The 25,036-nt window shown below is 38.0% G+C and overlaps 1 protein-coding gene across 10 annotated transcripts in view; it reads right to left on the bottom strand.

The window, feature by feature from the left end:
- Positions 1-24,751, bottom strand: part of LOC112055019 (muscle calcium channel subunit alpha-1) — a 78,219-nt gene extending 53,468 nt beyond the window's left edge. For all 10 annotated transcript variants that reach the window (XR_008252112.1, XM_052889215.1, XM_052889208.1 and 7 more), the window contains exons 1-2: positions 24,487-24,751; positions 5,234-5,509 (exon numbers count right to left, since the gene is read on the bottom strand). The gene's annotated coding sequence lies outside the window, so the exon portion shown is untranslated. The remainder of the gene's footprint in view (positions 1-5,233; positions 5,510-24,486) is intronic.
- Positions 24,752-25,036: the final 285 nt, after the last annotated feature.

Below are 25,036 nucleotides of genomic sequence, written 5' to 3'. Positions count from 1 at the left end.
CGGAGGGATACGACAAAGTTTCCATTCCACAGAACTTTGCAACTGTCTCATGGCACGCGATACAGCCTGAATTATGATGTTACGTCTGTATATTGACCTTGTTATATAAAGTAACATACTTGTGACAACTTTGTAGTTGCAGGATTGCAATAGTAGGTATCATATACCATCTTACAAGAGCAGATTACAGTGGCACATGCTATATGTTCGCGCGCTAAAATCATATATGCGATACCATGAACAAAGAACACACAAGAGGGGGCCTGTAACTCCCAAAACGTCAAATAGAATACGTTGACTTTCAACGCGAACAAAGAAAAAGACAATCTTTTCAACGTGTAGAAAATCTAACGCCTTACGATTATGAAGAATTAGTAAAAGTATTGTATTTATTGTTACTTCAAAGTTTTACGAATTTGAGAAAACAAAATAAACCAGTTAAAGCAAAAAGTATAGTATTTTCTTATGTGCGAACGTACATAAAGAGGCGACCGTGACAGGACGTCGTGGTAGCAGACATTATAATGACGAGTTTTAGTGAGGTCCTCAGTCTGCTAAAATGAGCTGAAGGTGGCCACTGAGTGGTTTTAGTAGTAAGTTCCACATAACCCGTCTTCGGTTCCAGTAAATCAGGTATCTCAGGAAAGAGATTAAACCAAAAAAACAGAATCAAGGTACAAGTTAAATTTTAAAGTAGTCTTCTGAAAGTCTTAAAAGATACATTATAGAGGCAAAGTATTCGAGTTGATCAGGTTCTAGGGGGTAATCTCTGGCTCTACTGAACCGATTTTAAAAATTCTTATTAAGCAAGAGAAAGCCACGTTATTTGTGAGTGTAATAGGCTATATTTTATCCCCGATTATTCCTACGAAAATCGACAAGCAGCTTAGCTCGAAAAATGTCTTTAGTTTTTGATGTACCCCTAACTTTTAAACCACAATGTAAAGTTGGTACCAAAATTATTGTACGAACGAACTACGAGGGAGGAATTACAAGGCATCTGCTAATTGCAATTTTATCTCAATTAAGACGTTTTAAGACTTTTATCACGGGCTTTGAGCGCGGCGACCGAATCAAGAAATTCCGTAACGTAAATAAATCTAATACCTAAGCCTTTATCATATCGACTCAACTGGAACAGTGGTGTAAAAGTAAGGGGCGAAACTTATTAAACCAGAGTTCAATTCCAGCTCAACATAAAGACATTTTTTTTATTTATTTAATATTTTTGTTATTGTTAATTAAGTGACTTTATTTCTGTATTATGGTTTTATCAATTATAATTATAATTGTTTTACTTAAAATGCTTAATTTGATAAAAAATGCTATGTAATAGCTTTACCGCTTTAGTCACCGAGCGTCACAAGTATTTTTTGGAGTTTACTCCATAAAAATCGATTTTTCACATATATCCCCGGTATGAAAAAAATATGGGCAATAAAATTCGATTAACAAATGACAGCTTTACGTTTTTTGTGCGCAACCTATTCTGCGCACCTTTCATTTTTCAGGCGTTAGTATTGAGACGTACATGGTGTATGTTGCGGGGCAACATCTTTACTAATATTATAAAGCTGAAGAGTTTGTTTGTTTGATTGATTGAACGCGCTAATCTCAGGAACTACTGGTCCGATTTAAAAAAATCTTTCATTGTTAGATAGCCCGTTTATCGAGGAAGGCTATAGGCTATGATATCCAAATATTCCTACGAGAACGGGAACCACGCGGGTAAAACCGCGCGGCGACAGCTAGTATAATATATTTAGACAGTCGATCTGAAAGAGTAAACTGTATTCGTGCGTCGGAGCTGACACAATTTTTTTTAAATAATTGAATAGGTAACCTTGAGAATTTCTCTCAAGGTTTTCATTAGTCTCCAATCGTCACAGTCGTTTAGTCGAGCGTCAGACTAATTTGGAATTTCCAAACAGTCTGTAGTCATTCCTTTTCACTTCCCATGGTAATTGGCGAGACTATTGCTAGAGTACGTGCCTCGGGTGCCAATGCTCGTCGGAGTAAGGAATTAGCTATTTGTTCTCATTACAGACCCACTGGCGAGTCGTACGGGAAACGTTCAATAGAGTCGACTTTCTTTGTTTATATACTTTTTATTAACTGACTAAAAAAGAGGAGGTTTTCAATTCCACGCGTAATTCTTTTTTTATTTGAAAGAGATTCCAATGGAATACTTCCAGATTGGTCCGATTTAATTTTCATGACACTACGCTAGGACACACTAAAAGAGAAAAAAAAAAGTTTAAAAACCATAACCTGACTACGTAAAAAGGGGTCTAAAAAGAACGAAACAAGAAAATATTTTGGATTAAAATAGAGTCACGGTACAGAGTGGTCATTGTAGAGCCGTGGTCGCACACATTATATACCTAGCATGTACAAATTCGACCAACTTCAAAATCACAGACATAAAAAAAAGTGTACTTTAGCTCCGACGCACGAATGGAGTTTACTCTTTCAGATCGACTGTCTAAATAGTGTATGTTGTCCCGCAGCATACACTATGTACATCTCAATACTACGCCTGAAAACTGAAAGGTGCGCAGAATAGGTTGCGCACAAAAAACTTAACGCTGTTATTCGTTCATCGAATTTTACTGTCCATATTTTTTTCATACTGAGAGCTAAACTCTAATAAACTCCAAAAAGCGAAAGATAACATCGTATATGTGCTACTTTCTGATCACTTTGAAGGCGGTGCCAATACAGTGATGAATGAACTCAAGCTATTTAAATCATAAAGTGAATGAAGATGGCTGGTGGGAGGCTTCGGCCGTGGCTGGTTACCACCCTACCGACAAAGTACCGGTACGATGTCGTGTAGAAACCGAAAAGGGGTGTGGATTTTCATCCTCCTCCTAACAAGTTAGCCCGCTTCCATCTTTGACTGCATCATCACTTACCATCAGGTGAGATTGTAGTCAAGGGCTAACTTGTAAAGAATAAAAAATAAATAAAAAAAAAAGAATGAAGGTGATGAGAAGTCATGATTTTGAAGTCTTTCTTTTCAAAAATTTCTTGTTAAAAAGATTTTATTACGTCTATAGTTTTATGCAAATAATTATGAACAATGGTGTGTGTCGGGAGTCGGGACAATAACAGTTATTGGCACACTCGTAAACATTAGTTTTAATGGTCGCGCGGGCCGTTATCATTATTTATGCGCTGTGCTTAATGTCACGGTACATTTCTAATTGTTGGATTTGGATAATGGACACTGTACACCAACTCTCTGACAAAGCCCGGCTTCTTTACAAATGCTTTGTTAAGGCAGGCTTCCACAGATCATCCGCATAGAACGTATCGGCCGCATCGCATCAAAAGGACTTTTATTTTTTTTTATTATACAGTGAGTCCCAGGAGCGTAGCTACCGCCGTATCAACTGTATTAATGATACGGGCTCCCTGTTGTCTGGGTTTTAAATGTGAAAGTAAACATATTTTGTAAAATTTAATCCACAATGTCACTTAATCTGGAGAAAAAAATATAAAACACTGCTAAAGAGATTTTCGGGATTTGTCTATGCCCTATGAAGAAAATGAAGGATAATGTGAATACATCTTTTTAGTATAAAAAATGGAACCGACTTCAAAGACATATGTCAGTTATTTTGATTTGAACTGATTTTCTTTCAAACAAAAATATTTTTCAAAGTTGGTTAATAAATGACGAAGTTATGAGGTAACAAACATAAAAAAAATACGCTTCGAATTTAGAACCTCCTCCTTTTTAAAATTCGGTTAATTAAAAATCACGGTGGGTCTTCGACTTTTGAATAAGGTTCGTTGGAAAGATGCCAAAAAATATTTTGTTTGAACACCTCAATTCTCTTTGTTAATTTTGAAATTTCATCCCTTAAAGGGTTTCAAGGGGTTGACAATAAGTCTGACAATTATAATAATATTCCCGAAACTCTACTACGTGTGAACACTAAGGGTGTCGATTGTCATCCTACTCCTAACAGGATAACCCGCTTCCATCATTGTATCATCACTTACCTTCAGGTGAGATTGTAGTCAAGAGCTAACTTATAAATTATAAAAACAAAAACACTCGCTAGTGTAAATGATATTAAATATGTATTAGTAGGTCCATTGTCAGCGCTGCCTACGACCTTCACCTAACTCCAAGCTGTGCAAATTTTGAGCTAGAGAAAAGTTTAATGAATATTCTAATGCGTTCACTTGTTTACTGTAGTCTTACTGCAGGATGGAAAGTATTGCAAGTAAAGCATGAAGAGCTTAGTTCCACAATGTCACTTCAATCTGGGTGGTTGTGAACTTTAGCTAACTTATCTTTTTTTTTTCATTCTTTACAAGTAAGCCCTTGACTACAATCTCACCTGATGATCAGTGATGATGCAATCTAAGATGGAAGCGGGCTAATTTGTTAGGAGGAGGATAAAAATACACACCCCTTTCGGTTTCTACATGACATCGCACCGGAACGCTAAATCGCTTGGCGGTACGTCTTTGTCGGTAAGGTGGTATCTAGCCACGGCCGAAACCTCCCACCAGCCAGACATGGACCAATTAAGAAAACCTCAATCGGCCCAGCCGGGGACCGAACCCAGGACCTCCGTTTTGTAAATCCACCGCGCATACCACTGCGTCACGGAGGCTGTCAAATCTTAATAACCATACTAATTATGACCACGTGGAATAGTGGCAAGAATACTGGCTGCATTTCCGCGATGATACCAGGCTGATCCGTTGCGCAAAAAGGTGCCAGCCCTATCACCAGTTGAGGCAGTGTCAAAAATTCTCAGACAGAGAAATTCTCAGATAGAGAAATTCTCATACAGGGAAATTTTTTGGCACTGCGACTCCATGGCCCAAGGGTCTCCACAGCAAAAGGGACAAATATGTAACTTTCAGTCAGAGAGGCATAAATAAATAATTCCTTAATCCATACTTTTTTAATATTATAAATGTGAAAGTGTGTGTATTTGTCCATATTTCACAAGAAAACGGAGCGACGAATTGACGTGATTTTTCAAATGGAGATAGTTGAAAGGATGGAGCGTGACATAGGCTACTTTTGTCTCTTTCTAACCCCCCACTTCTCTAAAATGGAGGATGGAAGTTTGTAAGGATTCCGCAAATTTCAAGGTACGGGTAGGGTACAAGTAGGGTAGGGTAGGGAAGAAGTGCACATAAGTCAAAGCGAAGCTTGACCGGGTCTGTTAATAATAAATAAGGTAATAAAAAATCTTACCTATCCACTCCACGGAACCGGAGAATCAAACCTTCGCCCCCTGGGAGTTCCATACGCCACGCACTTCACTTACACTTATGAAGAAACACTTTATTTATTGTGACCCTATCTAATCGATTTATAATACACACAAATTACTAAGAAGTACCTTGGACCTTGGACAGTCTATTATTTTATACGAATTAATTATTAATTTTAATTAGGTAGTAAGAAATGGGATTTTGTGGTTGATTTTTTTTTAAATGAACTTATTTATTTGTTCGGCGATTTGGTCCCCTGTAACAAAAGAAAAAAAAATTAATAAAGTATTTTTAAACATTCTTAAAATAGCTTCACTTGTATGTAAGAAAATCAAATCTTGGGATCTTAATTTGACCCACTTCCCGGTCTTCGAATTGGATAAAAATTTGCACACGCTCTGAGAACTGATGACAATACATGACTAGCTAAGAAAAGTCATTACAAATCCAATATGGCGGCCTCCCCAAGATGGCGGACTGGGTGTTTAAAATCCACCCCCATGATGTGGATATCAAATAAAAGGGACGGAAGGTTTAAGTTAAATATTTGTTAACATTCTCGTATGTCAACTAAAAACACGTTCAATAGGTCATTAAATTCATTAAATTGAATTAAATTAAATTAAACTCATTAAATTTCGATTTACCTTGATTATCGAAATATATACCGTTTGACTAAAACAACCGTGTCTTTTTATATGTGAGTTGATTTTATACAGCTGCATTGGTTTCTAAACCTAAGTATATGGTTTAATTTCAACTGAATACCTCCACAAGTTACCGAGAAGAGTCTTGATAAACAGACAAACAAACAAGTTATAAATAAACGTATAAAGATAATGTCTATTCCTTTTGACGTACGGAATTATAAAAACAAGTTATTAAATTTTGTAAATCCCATGAATTTCGTTTCGTATGTTTAAGGGTTATATAACAACCGAATGTATCGATAATGAAGGGTTAAGCTTGTCCGTTCATGTTTCAGTCAATATTTATTAGCTACATTGATTGATGACAACCATCTGATACATTTTCCTCTCGAGTGTCCGAAACTGGCCATTAATGTATGTCTCTATCGAATTTTCTAAATAAAAAGAGGTTGTATCGGCATTTTCTTTCTTCCAATAAAAAATTGCCTCGGAAGGCATAGTTAGGGTGGGTATTAATCTATGTCAGCGAGTCCGTTCTGCAGCAGCGTGGTGGGTCTCAGCTCTATATCTCTTCTCCTATAATTAGGGAGCCTGCCCCCCTAGCCAACTGGCATATCGATTCTATTTCTATGATCGCAAACGCTTCGAAAACTAAAAATATGTATGGGAATGACAGATCTTGATCACGTGACCTGTCGATAGCAAATGTCATTCCTATACATCTTTCTAGTTTTCGTTAGCGATCGTAGAAAGAGAATCGACGTGCTACTTGGCTAGGGGGCTGGCCCTGTATTAGCTACGACGCCATATGCAGATACCCTGATTCACAGACAGGTATTGAGGGTTTTACACCACTCTTTTTACATGGAGGGCTTAAAACATAGACCTTATTATATTAGTAGTACTTAGAAGTGACAATAATAGATCTTGATCGCTTAGTCAAAAAGATTTTTTAATACACTACTTAAAAAAAACATTTGCCTAAATAAATTATGTTTTAAATATCACCAATATTCCCGTAGTTTTCCAATTAATCGAAAAACCTATTAAGAAGCGAGTACGTATTTTTTTTTTATTCTTTACAAAGTACCCCTTGACTACAATCTCACCTGATGGTAAGTGATGATGCAATCTAAGATGGAAGCGTACTAACTTGTTAGGAGGAGGATAAATATCCACACTCCTTTCGGTTTCTACACGGCATCGTACCGGAACGCTAAATCACTTGGCGGTACGTCTTTGCCGGTAGGGGGGTAACTAGCCACGGCCTAAACCCCCCACCAGCCTAAAGGTAGGTACGATAATAGCACCAATGGGGATGATGACTAGGTTCCAATATATTGATTAAAAATCAATATATTGGAACCTAGTCATATGTTCGGGTAAATAAGGTCAATGTTAACTAATTTATACATAAAAAGCAAATATTGTCTGGATATTTACAAAATATATAAGATTATAAAATTTCAAAATCTATTAAATATCTTTTATCGTAGTTAGATGAAAATTTATTCAGTTTTTACATTAAATGTGTTTTTTTTAAATATTTGAACTATAAACATAAACGCGCAAATAACAAAGATATAAGTAATTTTGTTTGAACGCCCATACAAATCTAACGATCATTATGTACCTACGACGTCATTAATTCGTACCATTTTGTAGAGGGCGTTTCTCATGGATCCGCGGCAGCGCCGCAAATCTGACCCTTTAAATCCCTGTAGCTCCGAAAGTAATGATCGCAGATACCTTGTTACTTTTACAAAACTACTATTAGCATACTCTTAATTTATATACAATAAAAAAAAAAACTGTCATCATCCCTATTGTCCAGCTAAAGATCGAACCTATGAACTGTTAGTGAGTAAAACGTAAGGGGGAAAAATTATAGCCTACAATACAATAGTTTTATAGAGGTGACAATAATAGATGTCGCTCGTACAATTGCATTCCGAATCGCCGCTGCAAGTATGACCTACATGCGGCGCGCTATAAATAGTGCTGCCCGCTCTCTGCCCACGCAATATTATAACAACACCCGTGATGGAATGGATTCAACATTTCAGCTCACCAAACTAATTCAATCATCGATATCCAACGTCAAAAAGAGGGGTGTCACTTATTGACAGAATACCAGAGTTGTGGGTACTCATTACAATATTAGCTGAGTCACGTTCATTTTATACCCATTTTCTAGTATTAGCATTAAATAGTTATCTAACTATCCTATCCTACTAATATTATAAACGAGAAAGTTTGTATGGTTGTATTTTTTTTTTTTGGATATTTATAGGATTTGGCTACAATTTTGGAATGGAAATGGATTTTACTCTGGATTAACACATAGGCTACTTTTTATCCCGAAAAAATCCATGGTTTCAAGAGATTTGCGAACACTGATTATTTTGATGATATGAATGTTTGTTACTCTTTCACGCCTCAACTACTGAACTAGCTGAAATTTAGTATTAAGATATATTATAGCCTGGATTAACACATAGACTACTTTTTATCCCGGAAAAATCCATGAATCCCGAGGGATTTGTGAAAAACTAAATTCCACGCGGACGAAGTCGCGGGCGTCCGCTAGTCCAACATAAAAAAGAGGGGTGCCATTTACTAACAGAATACCAAAGTTGTGGGTAGGTTATGGGTAGGTACTGCCCCCCTAGCCAAGTGGCACGTCGATTCTCTTTGTACGATCGCTAACGCTTCGAAAACCAGAAAGATGTATGAGAATGACATTTGCTAGTTCCAAACAAAATGACCGATTATGATGCTAGTGATTAAAGCTGATGGAATATATGTAGTTCTTAGCTATTTAGGTATGATACAAATCCTTTAAGATATCGGCATATTTAAATTAATCGAAAAACATCTAACAAAGAAGTCTTCTTAGGTATAGGCTATTATTAGGTATTTATTAATTAGGTTTTTTTTCTGTTAGGTAGGTATTTATAAACATTTGCTATAATGACTGGACTTAGAGAAGAAGAATTCTTGACTGTGTAAAAAACTCGTCTATATTCCGTAGGTATTATGGCGCTTAGTAAATATAGCTTAGAGGTCTGTCTGTATGTATAATAATCTACATCTCCATCCATCCACGTTCCTGTATAACGTCTCATTGCCCGGGGCGGTGTCACCGACCTGCTAATGTGTCTGAAGGGCAAAGATCCCTGATAATGGACTACCCTCATTTGTATTTATCCCCACAAGGTCAACGTTTATCGAACGCTACTCATGCCAAACCGCGAATATGAAAAATAACTTAACAAAAGAGTGAATTTTAAAGAGAGTTTTGAATCTGATTTAGGGTGGCCACTCATTACCAATTGTTAGTTGGCCGATAGTTGGACGACTTTTAAATTGTGCGTGATTTAGTTGGACGATTAAGTTGAACAGAAGGCCTGTCATTCATCGCTATACCTGTGTGCCAAGTGGGAGTTTTCATACTGTTACGGTCGCTTAAACGTAAACGCGAAATTCTAAGGAATTGAAACAGCGCCATCTAGTGGCATCGAGAGACAGCAAAATTAGTTAGTATGAGTTAACATCGTCACGGTCGAACAGTCGTACAAAACAAAATTATATTATTACCACCCTAATTTTGAAAGGTCGCTGGATCCACAAGACTGCCTAAATAGAGATGTCATTCTTTAATTGGTTGATTTTTATTACAAAGTACGTAGACAGAAAAAGTATTAGACGGATTGATAGCTATCGTCAAAATCGTATCCGAATCGGAATAATAATCAGTCGTCTATTTTTTCATCTGTCTTTGTGTGCGCATACCTATACTTCGTTTAAAAACGAGCAAACTCTACGTAATGTGAAAAGCTAAATAAGACTCGTACTCAGACTGATAACGTAAACCGTAAAGTTAACGTGTATTCGATTTACGCGACGGTGCCGTAGTCGATTGCGTTTGGCAAACTCCCACTAAGCACACTGTTCTTTAATCGGCCGACTAAGTCCTCCAACTAAAAGTTGTAAGTGAGCGGGGGCTCTAGTGACGTATATGAGTTAACGTGTCTGTCTATATATCTGCCCCTGTAGCCAAGTGGCACGTCGATTCTCTTTCTACAATCGCAAACGCTTCGAAAACTAGAAAAAATATAGGAATGACATTTGCCATCGACAGGTCACGTGATCAAGATCTGTCATTCCCATACATCTTTCTAGTTTTCGAAGCGTTAGCGATCGTAGGAAGACAATCGACGTGTCATTTGGCTTGTGTTATTGAGATCGCTTCGGGAACACTAAAAGCGTTAACAACTCGAGGACTTATCTCCGGTGGGTGACAGATTAAATGCACATGCCCTGCGTTATATTTCAAAATCACGTAAAAAGATTATATCGGTCTATCGAACTCGTCTCGCCGTCTGTAGTTTGCTTAAGCTCTTCACTTTCAAAACGATCGCCATTCCAATACATTATACCGAAACGGATTTCGCGTCGTGAATAACATATCGGTTACATTTTAAATTAATATTACTAGCTGACCTTTGTTATAACGTTATTTTCTTTTCATTCTTTACTAGAAGACGCCCGCGTGGAATTCAGTTTTACATAAATCCCGCGGTAACCATGGATTTTTCCGGGATGAAAAGTAGTAATCCAGAGTAAAATCTATTTCCATTCCAAATTTCAGCCAAATTGCTTCAGTAGCCGCAGCGTAAAAGAGGAACAAAGATACTTACACACTTTCACACTTACACACAAACTTTTGCCTTTTTAATATTAGTGTGAAGTGTGATATTAGTGTGAAGTGTGATATTAGTGTGAAGTGTGATATTAGTGTGATGTGATAGTGTGATAGTGTAAAGTGATATGTTAGCTCTTGACTACTATCTCACCTGATGGTAAGTAAAGATGAAATCTAAGATGGAAGCGGACTAATTTGTTAAGAGGAGGATGAAAATACACCTTGCGTTATCTACACGACATCGTACCGGAAAGCTATATCGCTTAAACGTCTTTTTCGGTAGGGTGGTTAACCAACCACCACCGAAGCCTCCCAACAGCCAGAGCTGGACCAATTAAGAAAAACCTCAATCGGCCCAGCCGGGAATCGGTGAAAAAACCCAGGACCTCCGCCTAAATAAATATACCGCGCATACCACTGCACCACGGAGGCCGTCAAAGATCACGTTTTAAAGCGAATTTACGTAATTTTTAGTTGGTGACGTAAATATAACATAAGTACAGCTCGTGCAGATTAACTTGACACCTGGCTCGAATGATGTTTATACTGTTTGGTTGTGTTTGGACGCCTTGTGTCAAGTTAATGCGTACGAGTTATAAGATGACGTAGATTACGTAGCGGATTGAATTCCCGGGACATTATTAGAAGGGCGCACGGAAACGCAATTACCCCGCGAATTACACGTAATTGCGTTGTAATTCCGTTTACGAACCAATTTGGGGTGATAATTACGTCATACTTTTGTGAAAAAGCTTCGACACTTCGTTGATTTGTTTGCTTAAATATAGGTTTGTTAAATATGTGAAATATCTTTAATTATAATTAATACCTCAAAGTTAGTAAATAGGCCTTCTGGGAGACTGGGACTATAGCCGATTTAGTAGCATTCCGATTTTGGCGACCGCGACCTGCGACTGCGACTGGGTCGCACGACTCACTGCTTATCAATTTATATGGAGCTCTAAACAAAAGTGGTCGCGCGACGCGGTCTCGGGCTTTGTTTAGTGCTCCATATAAATTCATATTAAGCAGAGGGTTAATAGGCAGAGAGTTGACGGCTTCCATGGCGCAGTGATAAGCGCAGTAGACTTACAAGACGGAGGTCCTGGGTTCGATCCCCGGCGGACCGATTGAGGTTTTCTTAATTAGTCCAGGTCGGGCTGGTGGGAGGCTTTGGCTGTGGCTAGTTACCACCCTACCGACAATGACGTACCGCTAAGCGATTTAGCGTTCCGGTACGACGTCGTGTAGAAACCGAAAGGGGGATTTCATCCTCTTCCTAACAAGTTAGCTCGATTCCATCTTAGATTGCATCATCACTTACCATCAGGTGAGATTGTAGTCAAAGGCTAACTTGTAAAGAATAAAAAAAGGTTCGCGCGGTCGCAGATCGCGGTCGCGCGTCACGGTCGCCAAAAACGGAAGGCTACCTTTACAAATCACCACTCAATCAAACCACTTAATTTCCTATCATCTATTATATAAGTCTAACGTGTCTCAAACGGCGAAGGAAAAACATCGTAAGGAAAACCTGCATATGCCAGAGAATTTTTTCTTAAAAATTTATTCTCTGCGTGTGTGAAGTCTGCCAATTCGTGTTGGGCCAGCGTGGTGGACTATTAGCCTAACTCCTCTCATTCTGAGAGGAGACTCGAGCTCAGCAGTGAGCCGAATATGGGTTGATAATTATGATTATGATGATTATATAAAATCTATTAGGTCCCCGCGGCCCTTATGGACCTACCATATGTTCACAGTAGCCCATGCAGTCTAATTCACTAAATTTGATGTAATATGTTAGTTATATACGATTATATTTAACAAATGTCATCCGGTGCCTACTGGTGGATATCATACAGTTATAGTAGATGTCATTTTTCAATTGATTCGATGTATATTTATATTTATACTACTATTTGTACTACTGAAGAGATTTGGCTAAAATTTGGAATGGAAATAGGTTTTACTCTGGATTAATACAAAGGCTACTATTTATCCCCAAAAATCCAAGGTTTCCCGAGATTTGCGAAACTGATGATTTTGATGATATGAATGTTTGTTACTCTTTCACGCCTCGACTGTTAAACAGAATTATTAGCTGAAATTTGGTATTGAGATATATTATAGCATGGATTAACACATAGGCTACTTTTACTACAAGGATTCGCCCACGTCGCTCGCTCATAGCTAAACTTTTGTATCAAGTAATTGAATTTCAAATCCAAACTCCGAGCCGCGGCTGTGAATCCGTATAACTTGGAAACTATTTGACGACCTCTGCGACAGAATGCGGGTGATATTTTGATACTTTTCAATGAATAAATCGTAATATTTGTTTATTTTTCAACTGTTAGGCACCTCGCGTACTGAGCGTCCATGATTGCTGGCTGATTCACTATTTTGGTCTTTATTACCAACCTATTAAAATAAACATCAAATCAATTGACAAAATGTCTTTTACCTACTGTGTGATATTGATCAGTAAGCACCGGATGACATTTGTTACATGGAATCTTAATTTCGTATTTGTCAACTAGCATACGTCAAAAATAGTGAATTAGCCTGCAGATTGCCTAATGTGAGTTTTCAATGTTTTTATACTGTGACTATCGCGTAACCGTAAATGTGAGTTTCTAAGGAATTGAAAGAGTTGTGCAGCAGTGCCATTAGATGGAGCTGTTTTAATTTCTCAGAAATTTTAATCACACTAATATAATAAAGGCGAAAGTTTGTGTGTGTGTGTGTATGTTTGTTCCTCCTTTGTGCTGCGGCTACTGCACCTGTAGCCATGTGGCACGTCGATTCTCTTTCTACGATCGCAAACGCTTAGAAAACTAGAAAAATGTATGGGAATGACATTTGCTACCGACAGGTCACGTGACCAAGATCTGATCGATTCGAATCTGAAGATTTCGAAGCGTTAGCGATCGTAGAAAGAGAATCGACGAACCACTTGGCTAGGGGGGCAGTTTTCTAAGAATCTCGTTAACTACTGAGATGGTAATTACTGTACTTTCGATGTAAATATTAAAAATCATGTTTTTTATTTAAAAACTGAAAGGCGAAAACTAGTAAATAAAACTTGCTTGAGGTAATGGTACTGATAAATTATAGACAATTATAACGGACAGCGTTTTTGGAATCAAAAGTTTTATTTAAATTTAGAATTTAGGAGGATTTAAGTCTCTAAAAAATAAAATACAATTGTTATGTCTGGACAAAAGGCAGGTCTGGCACATGCCCATGCTGTAGGTCTGGCACCCGTGAGCTTCTCTCACGGATGCAAAATCGCTGACTAGAGTTTTCGGAATCGATTATCTGCACATACCGTGCGTGAGAATGCAAGCCGAGCGGTCAGTCCAGGCATCGACTCCCTAGAGTGTGCAATATGTAATTTGGTGGTTACAAATAGTTCTGGATCTCAGATTCTGAAAAAGTTAGGAGCCTGATATTTGGGTAAATGATATTTCAAAGTGTTAGCTTCGTTATTACTATACAAAATACACAATTTGTAAAACTTTTCTCGATAGTTTATTTTTTTGAAAAATACATGTTTTGCTCACATTTTGCTTTCAATCTCAGGAAAAGCAAACTTATTTTCTTAAATTTTTGTTTTGTATAGAAAATTAGGTATATATCTTGAACATGGCCATTTTGTTTTTCGTTATGTTGTTTAATTTTCTTGCAATTAGGTAAGAATGGTTTTGGCGCTCACGTCATAAAATTTGCGTCGCGCGTCAATCGCTCCGTGCTTTTCACTCACGTGAAAGTCATAATTCGGCGTCTCGCTTGCGCTTCGAATTTTATCCATATCGCACCGACGCGCTGCGCGCTCTTAAGTTAATTTTAAAGCTTGTATTGTGGAAGTAGTATAATATTTCAATTAAATTATTCTTTCGAAGAAAATACTTCAATTTAACGACTCGTTCCTCCATATTTGACTAGCTTATACATATGTTTTCTGTAGTAATAGACCGATAATAAAAAATTTTAGGCCATTTAAAAAAAAAAGTTTCAATTAGCCGATTGAGCTGCTGTTCAATCATTTTAATTATGCAAAAACAAATAATTTTACCAAAATCAACTTTATTTCAATATCAATAAGGTTTGAATTCGTACGAGCAGGGAGCACACATTAGCAAGGGAAATCAATTCATAGTAACAGGACACCCTGCAGCTATAGATGTGACCGCGGCTTGTGCAACCAATGCTTTGGAAACATACGGGCCATAAACCTTCAAACTTAAACCACCCTATAGGGAACTAAAGTCAAAAGTTAAAAATCTACATAGCAAGCTTATATAAAAGTCTTGTGAATAAATTATATAAACGATAAAAAGCATGGAAATGAAATACATTATATGATTGGCTACTTAAATATTGTAAAAGTTCTGTTTGAACAAAAAAACACTGACAGAGTTTATTGTGGGCTCTTCACGCAAAAGCGCCCGCGTTTGGAACCCTCGTAACTTTAATTTAAAAGGAGATGGTCCAAAATTGTATGGAGCCCAGGATCAGTCATTGTACCCTAGCGGAAATAAAAGAACATATTTTTTTCAACTATTTTTGATTATACAAATCTACAAATTTACTATAATTCTTTCGAAATAATATTCTTTATCTCTCAAGAAATGCAACATTAATAAGGATACTAATGGCGGATAGATGACGTTTTCAATGCACTAATCGATTTGTCGTTTGCTGTCAATGGACACGTCATAGTTGCTCTATGGACGCCATCTTGATATAACTCAAAAACTTGTTTTTTTTTATTTATTTCTTTTTACTTAGTTAGATTTATTCACTTTAATAAATTTTAATAAAATCCTTGTATTTTTTAAATTGTAATGACACGGGGTACAAGAGTGGTCCTGAAATGGACCATCTATTTTTCAACACATTATTATTACTATTATCTAAGAATATTGTTGCCTGACATTTCTAAACTGAGCATAATTGAAATAAATGAATTTTAATTTTTGATTTTAATGCTAGATGGATGAGTATATAAGAGGAAGTCTGTAGGTGGCGCCAGTGACAGAAAAATTGAGGAGTAGAAGGTTAGCTTGGTATGGACATGTAATGCGTAGAGAGGAAAGTCATATTACTGGAAAAATGTTGAATGTGCAAGTGGAAGGACATAAGAGGAGAGGAAGGCCAAAGAAGAGATGGTTGGATTGTGTGAAAGAGGACATGTGTGTAAAAGGAGTGGATGACGAGTTGACGAGTAATAGAGACGAATGGAAAAGATTGACATATTTTTCCGACCCCACTTAAGTGGGAAAAGGGTAAGGAGATGATGATGATGATTTTAATGCCCCTTTTTAATCGGGCATTAAAAGTGTCAGTGTTTCCGTACGAACGCAGCCCCGTGTGTTTCCGTGACCCCGTTCCGCCACAGTGCACTTTATTGCAGTTTTATACAAACACACGTCAGCGCCATCCTAGCACTTTTGCTGATAGCTCGTGACTCCACTGGCGTGGTGGGTTTCAGCTCTAACCACATATTGGTAGTAGAGCTCTTTACTTGAGCAGTCTCCTTGGTCCAGTGTTTGGGACCAAAAAGTTCAAGACCTGTTCTAGACTATTCAATACGTTTTGCGTTCTTCGAAGTACGTGGTACCTTGTCGGTAGGGTTTTTTTTATTCTTTACAAGTTAGCCCGTCAAATCTCACCTGATGGTAAGTGATGATGCAGTTTAAGATGAAACCGGACTAACTTGTTAGGAGAAGGATTAAAATCCACACTCCTTTCAGTTTCTACACGGCATCGTGCCGGAACGCTAAATCGCTTGGCGGTACGTCTTTGCCGGTAGGGTGGTAACTAGCCACGGTCGAAGCCTCCCACCAGCCAAATAAATTAATAATTATTGGTCTCGAAAAGAGACCTAACCTGAAACTGTGACTAAAATAACACCTCCTATCAAAATAACAATTTTAACGACCTCCGTGTCGTGTTATATGCTCGGTGGACTTACAAGACAGAGGTCCTGGGTTCGATCCCCGGCTGGGCCGATTGAGGTTTTCTTAATTGGTCCAGGTCTGGCTGGTGGGAAGCTTCGGCCGTGGCTAGCTACCACCCTACCGACAAAGACGTACCGCCAAGCGATTTAGCGTTCCGGTACGATGTCGTGTAGAAACAATAGGGGAGTGGATTTTCATCCTCCTCCTAACACGTTAGCCCGCTTCCATCTTAGATTGCATCATCACTTACCATCAGGTGAGATTGTAATCAAGGGCTAACTTGTAAAGAATAAAAAAAAAGCTTTTATATAACTTGCACTTTTAGTATTATTGTTATTATCAGCCTATTTTATTGGCTCACTAAAGGGCCCCACAGACCTTCTGATAGGAGAGGGAGCTATGCTGATATCTGATTGGATATGGAGCTTTGACCCACCATGCTACTCTAATATTAAATTCAATAACGATCAGATGTTAATCGTCATCATCATCATTAGATATCAACCCATATTCAGCTCACTGCTGAGCTCGAGTCTCCTCTCAGAATGAGAGGAGATAGGACAATCCACCACGCTAGCCCAATGAGGATTGGCAGACTTCACACACGCAGAGAATTAGAAAAATTCTCTGGTATGCAGGTTTCATTACGATGTAATTCCTGCACTGTTTGAGACACGTGATATTTAATTTCTTAAAATGTACACAACTGAAAAGTTGGAGGTGCATGCCCCGGACCGAATTCGAACTCCGGAATCGCAGGCAGATGTCATACCTACGGCTATCACGGCTTTTAACCATTAATGTAATGTAATGGCTCAAAATCATAATTAAATACTAAATAATTAATTAATTAATCAGTTGTTAATAGTTCAAAATAATACACACAAGAAATCCTCAAATTCTCAATAATTGGAATGGATGCTCGGACTCATATCTTACTACTAGCTGACGCCGCGCGGTTTCACACGCGTGGTTCCCGTTCCCGTAAGAGTATGGGGATAATATATAGCCTTCCTCGATAAATGAGCTATCTAACACTGAAAGAATTTTTCAAATCGGATCAGTAGTTTCTGAGATTAGCGCGTTCAATCAAACAAACAAAATCTTCAGCTTTATATATAAGTATAGATTTTTCGTGTTAAAAAGTAGCCCATGTTTTAATCCATCATTGAATACATACATAGTCTATATACCTACAATCAAAATATAAGCCAAATCAGTTAAGTAGTTACGGCGTAACATACTAACAAACATACACACCTATAACACACACAAACTTTCGCCTGTAATATTAATATTAGTGAGATCAGACATAGATACCTAAAGCACATAAGCTTGATATATTATGTGTTGGATAAAATTTGCTACGTTTGAAATCAAAAGAACTTTGTTCAAAAGAAAATTTAATCTAAAAGAAAATTGAGAAAAACAATATGAAACTTTAAACTATATCTCGCCTTAATTTTCTAAAAACGTCTTCACCCAAGGTTGAATTTCATCTTTATGAGCAATATCATTCGTAATTTGAAATGAAAACAGAGAAAACAAATATTTTAACAAAGAGAAAATGGAGAAAAAATATCTCCATTACAAGCGTCTTGTAATCCTCTACTCGTGTTCATATTTTCTCGTGAAAATATTATTTTTATTCTAGATTTTTGTAGACTAATAACGTTCACGACTTCGTGCGTGTGGGTTTTGGATTTGTAATTTTTGTTCTTTACAAATAGTAAAGTATCTTTACTAATATTATAAAGCTGAAGAGTGTGTTTGTTTGTTTGATTGAACGCTCTAATCTCAGGAAGTACTGGTCCGATTTTAAAAATTCTTTCAGTGTTAGATAGCCCATTTATCGAGGAAGGCTATAAGCTATATATTATCCCCGTATTCTTACGGGAACGGGAACCACGCGGGTGAAACCGCGTGGCATCAGCTAGTATTAAATAGGTTTTTGGCTGGTGGGAGGCTTCGGCCGTGGCTAGTTACCACCCTACCGACAAAGACGTACCGCCAAGCATATTTAGCGTGCCGGTACGATGTCGTGTAGAAACCGAAAGGGGTGTGGATTTTCATCCTCCTTCTAACAAGTTAGCCCGCTTCCATCTTAGATTGCATCATCACTTACCATCAGGTGAGATTGTAGTCAAGGGCTAACTTGTAAAGAATATAAAAAAAAAAGTTGATAAAGATGATATGTTATCCGTTGCTCAACTTTTAAGCATTGGGCCTACGAGGCAGTTAAAATGAAAGTGAAAGCAAATGAAAGTACCAGAATACAAAGACAAGAGACGGACAAAATGTGTTATTGTGTTATTGTGCAGGGAGTCATTACGGTGAGGGCCCTCAGGCGGGTTGTTAGGCCGCGACGCTACGGAAACACGTCTTAAGGCTAACTTACACTTGCCAACTTGCCTCCGACACGGAGGTGTAACATCACTAACTTCCCAACTATGAGCTGCACGGCTAGTCTCAAATTCACCGCTATCTTTCTCATTTTATAGTATCGAGGTAAACAGAGAGAGGTAAATTCGAAACTCGCAGTTGCGAGTTATAAAGATATCGTTACAATAGCCTGGCTGAGCATTTTTCCTCACTGAGGTAATATAGGCTGACTAAAATAAAAAGGGCTCTTGATACCATAAATATTCTTGCGCTAATCATGTCGTCAGGGTTAAGAATTTTTATCATCCTCACTCAGTTAACATAGACTAAATGATATAACGAAAAGGGCTCTTGCCACGACGACTTGAGTCGGGATGATGGCAAAAGACCTGATGGATTGACGCTGGATACCAGGGCAATGGGGTAGATCCTAATGTGGGACACTACATGCGTTGACACATTAGCTCCGTTTTATATCAAGAAGACAGAATCAAGACCGGGAGCCGAAGTAGAAAAAACTGAAACCAGTAAATGGCACGTATGCTCTCTGAGAGTTACACATTTCCTTTTGCCGTGGACACCCTTGGGCCATGAAGTTAGCTTAAGTTTCATATTGTATTATTTCTCTACATTCTTTTAATATTTTAAACGCAAAAGTTTGAATGGATGTATGTTTGTTATTCTTTAACGCCGCAACTACTGAACCGATTTGGCTGAAATTTAAAACAAAGATAGATAATGTCATGGATTAACACATTGGCACACTTTTCATACCGGAGAAATCTTTGGTTCCCGAGGGATTTGTGAAAAAATATTTTCACGCAAAAGAAATCGCGAACGTCCGCTGGTAGGCTATATTTTAATCCCTCATACCCACGGGAATTGAAACTACACGGGTGAAACCGCGAGGCGTTTGCTAGTCACATATAAACACAATATGTAGGTCACACACTCGTATCTGAAACTCTAAAGTCGAAGCCTTGAACCGCCATTATTATAATCATAAACTTCGATGCGCGTAATTTATTCGCATCATTAAAATAGAGTGCTCTGTACACCTAGCTACAACAAAATGGATTCTTTAATCAAATGACTATAATGAATATATAGTCATTGTGGACTATTAATGCAGTAATGGACTGTTATCATAGTCTAATAGTTTGTTTTCACTTTACTAGCGCAATAAATACTGCAAAATTCAGTTGTAATAGTACATTATGATATAAGTGCGGTAAGTCGAAAATTACAGCCGAGGCGATATTGCAGCAGCTGTAGTAAGGAAGGCTAATGCTAGGTTTGCTAATGCTGATATAACTTGATCACGTCACTACAAAAAGGTAATCCATCTGTTTTGTATAATAATAATAATAAAATCATTTATTCAGTCAAAAAACATAAAATATTTAGGAGAAAACATGAGACTTAATACTAACCTAATACTAAGGCTTCGGCTAATTGGGGCGCTGCCTCAGCTCTATGACTATCTCAGCTCTATCTATCTCAGCTAAATAACTGTAGCGCTGATTTTCAGGCATGACCCTAGGGTTAGCTCACGGACTGAAACGGACGGACTGGGAAAGCGTTGCGTCGTTTCCTAAAATGGTTTCAAATTTATAATAGTAAGTTACAAGACAATGAAGAGTAATTTACGAGTATTCCGTTGTTAATAGATATTATGTTCTACTATAGCACGAATATAATAAATATGTGTGCTATGTATAGTATACGCTCTTTGAACAAACGAATCGGCGCCAATATATCTGACAAATGACGTCACGCTGAATAGTTACACTCACTGATAGCGTAGCGACGAGAGGTATTAAATGTGTTTAAACTTCCCCCAGTGCTTGCGTCACCCGGCGCGGGTTCCAACATACGGTTAGGGTGCTTTTCCACCAGAGATGTGCTACGTTGCTATGGATGTGTTTGATATCCTTCAATCATATTCATTGATTCACATAGCTTAGCACTGGTGGAAACTGATTCAACTAAGATATGTTTTTTATATATAAAGAAAGATACGTGCTATGGGCCGTCGCGAGTGGGTAGCTATGTCATTTGGCTACAAAAATTCAGGGTTCCATTGTAGCAGGGTTTACCTTTGTTCTAATTAATATTACCAAACGACTGTAGGAATGTATAGTTTTGTGATATACTTTGCCGTTTTATATTGAGTAAATTACGAAATGGGAGTAGCAAATGTATAGTATGCCACTGCATATAATTAGTCATAATAGCACTCGTGCTGTCTATTGTGCGATTTGGCTTCGCCTTCGCCTTAGCTGTAAAAATCTGCAATGGCCCTCATTACAGTAGATAAGCAATATTTAATTTAATAATAATAATAATAAAAGCCTTTATTTACTGAATTTTATATACATAATATTATTGTAATATATCATTGCCCTCGGGCATAGGCCTCCTCCAAACACTTCCATAGTTCTCTATCTCTTGCTTTCCTTCTCCATGTGTCTCCTGCTGTCTGTCTGAGGTCATCCTCCCATCGTTGGCAGGGGCGACCTCTTTTCTTTTTTCCTATCCTAGGATACCACTCTGTCACATCCCTATTTAATTTAATTTCAATTAAATCCGCCTACGTCACACGAGTTTCTCAACAGGTGGGCCTGAAAATGAACATGGCCAAAATGAAAATAATGTGTAATGTATCGCGCCACCCAGTTATAGTTGAGAACGCTGCACTCGAAATTGTAGACGAATACATATACCTAGGACATATGATCCAGTTAGGTAGGTCCAATTTCGAGAAAGAGATGAACCGTCGAATCCAACTCGGCTGGGCTGCATTCGGGAAACTTCGCGACATCTTTTCGTCCGAAATTCCTCAGTGCCTGAAGACAAAAGTCTTCGAACAGTGCGTGTTGCCTGTGATGACCTATGGTTCCAAAACTTGGTCGCTAACTATGGGCCTCATAAGAATGCTCAGAGTCACACAGCGGGCGATGGAACGAGCTATGTTAGGAGTATCTCTGCGTGATCGAATCAGAAATGAGGAGATCCGCAGAAGAACTAAAGTCACCGACATAGCTCAACGAGTTGCGAAGTTGAAGTGGCAATGGGCGGGGCATATAGTTCGAAGAGCCGATGGACGTTGGGGTCCCAAAGTGCTGGAATGGCGACCCCGCACTAGTAAGCGCAGTGTTGGCCGACTCCCCACCAGGTGGACTGACGACATCAAGCGAGTCGCAGGGATTCGCTGGATGCAGGTGGCTCAGTATCGTGATGTTTGGAAGTCCCTACAAAAGGCCTATGTCCTGCAGTGGACGTCCATCGGCTGATATGATGATGATGACGTCACACAATAGTGCGCCGATGCGACTACTAGCTTGGCATCCGTACACGTCGGTACATGCGTCAGGAGCGCTATTTATACTTGTCTACTACTGCATTGACTTCATTGAATCATTGAGGGATTACTATATAAGGACACTATCCATTTGATAACCCTTTGACAACAGCATTTTAAATATTGGATAGAAGCAGGCGTTACTTTGCGGAAGTTCATCATGAATATGTAATGATTTATTTATTTTGCTATTATCCGCAAAAAGCCGACGAACCTATGCGACAACGTCACCCAGGTCCGACAATATACGGCGAACGCGCACAACAGCGAAGTGCGGAAACGGCCCAGAAGGAAGAAGAAAATGGGTGTTTTTCAGAATTTTGGTGTATTTTATACATTAGATAAGCATTTTTATGTACCTAATGACATGCTTCGAACTCATACGGGGCTCTAATTCATGAGCTAGTTCTTGCAACGCGACACGATCCAAACTGCCGCTTTGCAAGGATCAGCTCATGACTGATTTTAACACATAATATAATACCTTAATATTAATTTTAAACACATATCGTCATCAACCCATATTCAGCTCACTGCTGAGCTCGAGTCTCCTCTCAGAATGAGAGGGGTAAGGCCAATAGTCCACCACGCTGGCCCAATGCGGATTGGCAGACTTCACACTCGCAGAGAATTAAGATAATTCTCTGGTATGCAGGTTTCCTCACGATGTTTTCCTTCACCGATTGAGACACGTGATATTTAATTTCTTAAAATGCACACAACTGAAAAGTTGGAAGTGCATGCTCCGGACTGGATTCGAACCCACACCCTCCGGAATCGGAGGCAGAGATCATATCCACTGGGCTATCACGGCTCACACAACACAATAAACACATAATAATTCCTTAATATTAATCAATTAATATTAAGGTATTGTATGTGTTTAAATAAAACTTTCGTTGTTTAATAAGCGACTAAATAAAATTAATACAATTATGCACATTTATCCGCCTCAGTTCAGATGCGCTAGTGCCATATCTCTCGTATAAAATATCATTGGCCATAGCTATATTTACGAGCATGACTAGTAGACACACAGAGCTTCGTCTGCATACAATTCTGAACATTTTAACCTCTAAAGTATAGACTTTCATATAATTTCCACCCATTTACAGATTGGTTCAGCAGTAGTTGCAAAATATTCAATCGGAGTATCCTACTAATATTATATACGCGAAAGTTTGTATGTATGTTTGGATGTTTGTTATTCTTTAACGCTGCTATACTGAAGCGATTTGGCTGAAATTTAGAATGGAAATAGATTTTACTCTTGATTGGCTACTTTATATCCCGAAAAAAAAATCAATGGTTTTCCGAAATTTGAAACTGATGATTTTGATGATATGAATGTTTGTTACTCTTTCACGCCTCGACTACTGAACCGAATTAGCTGACATTTGGTATTGAGATAATTTGTAGCATGGATTAATGCATAAGCTACTTTTTATCCCGGAAAAATCCATGGTTCCCGAGGGATTTGTGAAAAACTCAATTCCACGTGGACGAAGCCGCGGGCGACTGCTAGTTTTAAAATAAATCATTTAATCGTTTATTCATCACACAATAAGGTTTTACAATTTTAGTTATAACCAGCCTTCTCCCCCTGATTAATTACAAAGATAACAAAAAAAGTGAGTGAATTTTAATCAAAAAAATAGGTACAAGTATAGGTAAAAGTTGGGCATTTAAAAATATAAAAAAACCAAAAAAAAAATTGGAGTTTAGTTAAAAAAATAGTTAAAAGTTCTGTACTACCCCCCTAAAACACACAACAAAAGAAATATTTCACTTCCTCTTTTGACCTCAATAATTTATTTTTGCATTGCAAAATACACTGTACTTACTATAAAACACAAAAAAAATATGAAATTTAACTTTTTGTTTAAATTTACGACTACGTAGATCTGAATTAATTGTCTCCCTTATTTAATTAATTACCTTAAGCCTTCAACATTATATTATACACATATAACAATAAAATTAATAATTATATGTACACTAGCAGTTAACATACAGACAAGACAATGCTACATCCTTGAATGTCCACGACGAAGTAACTAATAAAGAAAGGGCATTATTTCGCAAGAATTCACATTATGCGTGGCTATTTTTTCCATAAAATACTTAATATCTGCAAATTAATAGTAATATAAGATAATAACTTACAATGGGTTGTCTGGAGGCTGGTTAAAATCAATTATGTCTAAACACACACACTTAACACTATTGTAAATTAGGTCCAGTCCGGGAGGAACATATTGATACCACAATTCACAAGAAACCGTCACCGCGTGTACCAACAACCGCCATGTTTTTTATTTGAATTTGGAATGGAACACGCCTTGGGTTAATTTTCTTTTTTTAATTATTTTTTTTTTAATCCGCGAGGCTTGGACGCGGGCTGGGCGGAGACAGCGCCGCGCGCAATAGCCGATTGCCACGAACTTCAGTGCGCTCCCTCTGCGCATGCCTGCAACTTCAGTTCGCAAGCCTGACCTCATTTTGAATGTAATGAATTATTTTCGAAATGGCAACGCACTGTACGCACGCTCCCTTTGCGTATATGTCGTAGGACAATTAGACTAATTGTATCATTGCAATAATTATTCATACTAATGTTACAAACGCGAAGTTAATTCTGCCTGGCTGTTATCTTTTCACCGCTGAACTGATTTGGATGCAATTTGGTAAAGAGATAAATTGGACCTTGGAGAAG

Source organism: Bicyclus anynana, chromosome 25, assembly GCF_947172395.1.
Source record: "Bicyclus anynana chromosome 25, ilBicAnyn1.1, whole genome shotgun sequence".
NCBI classification, from domain to species: domain Eukaryota; kingdom Metazoa; phylum Arthropoda; class Insecta; order Lepidoptera; family Nymphalidae; genus Bicyclus; species Bicyclus anynana.
The sequence above is the reverse complement of the archived record's forward strand: the minus strand, read 5'-3'. Positions and strand labels throughout refer to the sequence as shown.